Source organism: Corylus avellana, chromosome ca7, assembly GCF_901000735.1.
Source record: "Corylus avellana chromosome ca7, CavTom2PMs-1.0".
Taxonomy (NCBI): domain Eukaryota; kingdom Viridiplantae; phylum Streptophyta; class Magnoliopsida; order Fagales; family Betulaceae; genus Corylus; species Corylus avellana.
In genome coordinates this window covers 20,239,689-20,243,901 of record NC_081547.1, presented here as the reverse complement: position 1 = coordinate 20,243,901, position 4,213 = coordinate 20,239,689, and positions in this window count along the sequence as shown.

Genomic DNA, 4,213 nt, shown 5'->3' with positions numbered 1-4,213 from the left:
CTTTTGCATTGACATTGATTTACTTATTTACCAAACAAACCAAGTTAAAGATTGAAGCATGTGTCGTGACGTCTTAAATTTATTTTGATATTTGTGGCACTTTATAATTTTTAAATCTGTGTGAACTTATTATAAATTCATGTCATTTTATGTCCAATTATGAGTTTTTTATATTTTTAATAAATTTGGATTTACTGGATACGAGGATTTGACGGAAAGGAGATTGGGTTCAACTGCGGTATTTGTTTTAAGATTGTTAAGTTTTTGTGCAGTATTTATTTTAACAATGTGTTGTATTTTTGTGAATATACACAATGTTTTGTTTTTTTATGTATATATACATATGGTTTTGAGTATACATATTATTTTTATCCCTAAAAAAATGAAGGTTTTAACAACTCTATTGGTATTTATTTTAATCATATGTGATGTTTATTTTGATTGAAATATTTTTTGTCGAGCATAAATTATTAATGCGTTATACAATATATTTATGTTCAACATAAAGATTTAAGCTTTATAATGCTCGGATTGACAATTTTCTGCATGCGTGTTAAATGTGAAACATAGAATCCAACATTTTTTTTATTTCCTTTGTCATGGACAACAAGCGCTTTTTTGACCCAAGAGTTTGAGTATTATTTCTTGGAGATATGTCATATTATAGGAGTAGTAAGTTATATATTTTCTCATAAAATTTTGGTTCTTGTCCATCAGTTGATAAAATGCTATTGGTATAATTTTTGTATACGTGACACCCTATGATTTGTTAAATGACTCACATATAAGAGAGAGTTGAGTCAATGTAAAAGAAACTCACACGTGAGGGGAATATTTGTTGTAAATGCACATGTAAATGTTATGTCCCACATTAAGAAATAAAAAAAAAAAAAAAAAAAAAAAGGGGTATGTATTATATTGAAGAAAACAAATATTAATATCAGCTTATTTTGTATACATATGTTGTTTTGTATACATTGTTCATCAGATTTGTGATTCCGAAATATTTGGTTATGAACAAATACTGATTTTAAGGCATGTGCTATAATAAATAAATAAAGGGTGCATGTATTGTTGCTTGTGAAATTTTATGCATTCCTTTCAAGATTCATATGTGAATTTATATACATTCCTATTGAGATTAAGAAATTTTGTGCAATATGAATAATTGTGTTGTGTATAAAATCGATGATTTTGACCGGTTATATTCCCACTTATCGTGGGACAAACTGTGATAAATTGTTAAATTTTATCGTAAATTCGATAAATGGTTTTTATGAACGAATAATTGTGTCACGGATAAAATTGATGATTTTGACCAGTTATGTTCTCATCTATTGTGGGAATAACTGCAATAAATTGTTGAATTTTATCGTTAATTCAATAAAGAGTTTTGTGAACCTTAAGGGCATTGGCATGCTTAATACATGATGCATTGTTGCCCTTATTGTAACTTAGTAGTGCTGTGGATATAATGTAATTTGGTGATTGCTACGGTTTTGTCTTATTTTGGTTGAATTTTTTTTTTTCTTATTGGTTAAATCTCTAGATTATTTGAAAAATAACTTTGTGTAAATCTAGAGATTTTTTTTGCAAATATAAAATCCTTATTTAAAGAAATAAGATCCATTTTGTCTAAAATATTTAATAATGATTACTAAGTAATTATTCAATTACATTGTGTCTTTATTATTGTAAAGATGCACTTCGTAATCATTTTAATGAGTTATTTCAAAAATATTTCTAGACTAAGTGAGACAAAAAAATGGATTTATTTTTCACTTTTATCTAAGAAAAGTTTTTTTTTTTAAATGAGATATACAATTTATGACTAATGTTCATTTTGATTATGATTGGAGGTGATATTTATGATTTTCTGTTATCTTCCAATTGAAGTTGAACTACTTGTATGTATAATAATATTCACTTAGAGATAAATGAACTTTTGGTTAAATGTTCATAGTTTTTTATGTACATCAAAGTGAATGATTTTGAATGGTTACGTACCCGCCTATCGCGAGACTAATCATGATAAATTATTGGGTTTGATTCAATGTGGATAACGTTGTACATCAAAATGAATGATTTTGAGTGGTTATATACTCGCCTATCGCGAGACTAACTATGATAAATTATTGGGTTTTATTGGATGTTATTCAAAATAAATAAATAAATATATGCAAGATTATTATTTTGTGAACTGTTATACCAAGGTCCATATGGATAATTACTTTGCCCTATCGGTAAATTATTATTTGGTAGGCTGCTTGGGACGATGAAGAAAATGGTTAGATACTTTGCACTTAGTTACCGAGTCTCATCCTCTCGATGACAGGCTATTTCAAGTCTTTATATTTAATTATTTGATTTATCATGCGTAGAAGTTCATTGTGTATTGCGGATTCTAGCATATAATTTTGATTAAAAAAAAAAAATAGTGTGTAAGAGTCAATTGAGTGTTACTGACTCTAGCATGAATGTGAAATAAAAATAGTGCGTAAGAGTTCATTATGTGTTAGAGACTCTAGCATGGAATTGAGATAAACATAATGCGTAAGAGTCAATTGTGTGTTGCAGACTCTAACATGGATTTAACAAAAAAAATAGTGTGTAAGAGTTCATTATGTGTTAGAGACTCTAGCATGAATTTGAGATGAAAATAATGTGTAAGAGTGCAATACGTATTGTGAATTCTACCGTGTGTGTAAGATAAAAATCTTACTATTTGGTGAATGAGGATATTTATGAGTGCATATTTATGTTTTCACATGCATCATAAATTTATTGTGACATCCTCAATCCTTGGTGATCCTGACTTGTCTATCTTGGAAAGGCACATATTGTAAAAATGTGATAACTTCTAAGTCTCAATACCTCCAAGCAATCATATTTGCATTAACTGTGTTCGGCTTAATATACACTTAAGTATGTACATAAAATCATATGATTATATTGTTGGTGTACATGGTAAATACTTGAGTCACTTGAAAGCTACAAAGAAGTATTAAGGTACTTGCGGGGGTGCTAGGGACTTTGTGCCAACGTAATAGTAATCCACATTCTTGATGTAGTTGGATATTGTGATGCCGATTATTTTGGTTGTCTAGGTAGTGTATTTGTGATGGTGGGAAGAACTATTATGTGGAAAAATGTCATACAAACACTTATACCTGCCTCAACTATTGAGACATGCATAATGTGTAGCTTATTGTGAGGCTACGTGTCAGGATACATAGCTGTAGAATTTTATCTTAAGGCTGGGTAGTCTAGATGCCATTGTTATGTCGTTAGAGATATTTTGAGTTTTGTCTGCAGCAATTTTCTTTCTCTCGAAATACTAGGAGCTCCTTGCAATACAAGCATATTGACATAAAAGTATTTATTTCTAAAGAGAAAGCTAATTGAATCTCACATTTGAGTTATGCATACTCCCACAGAACATATGTTGGCAAACCCACTGACCAAGGGTATTTGGCTCCTATAGTATTTCAGGAGCATGCGACTCATATGAGGTTGTTAGAGTCTTTTTTTCTATTAAATTAGTGGGAGTTATATGCCTTGTGTATATGGTGAATATTTTTGTGTTGCCATATATATTGTTTTATGTGCATTTATGTTAACTGTGGCATTGACGTTGTGATACGAGACATTGTGTATCAGTTTCAGTGGGCTTCATTTGAAAATATAGTGATCACTATTTGTGCTATTTGTGTGCAATACTTGCATTCTACTTTTTCAGATCACGTGATTGTAAATACTTGTTATATGTTATACATCTTATCGATGTGTTCTTAACTTGTAGTTGCAAATATATCCGGATCAAATTGTGTTTTTTGGATGATTATTTGTGTTTACTTGGTAATTAAATGACTTATGCAGTCCAAGTGGGAGATTGTTGTATTTTATTTTACTTTTGGGTAGACTGCATGGTCATTTTAATATTTGGGTCTGGACAAATTCTATAAGCACTTGAGGAAGCCATATACTCTCATCCTACATATATAATGAAGTTAGCCCATTAAACTTCATTAGGTCATCAGAGGACTTAGGGTTGAGAGATTAGTGTCATTTACACACACAACACAACAGGACAAAGGGAGGAAGATGGCAGACTCATCTTTTAACAAAGAATGTACGTTTATATTCTTTTCATTATTGTTCACATGCTATGGAGTAAGACAGATTTATTTAGTGAAATTTTAACATAAACAAT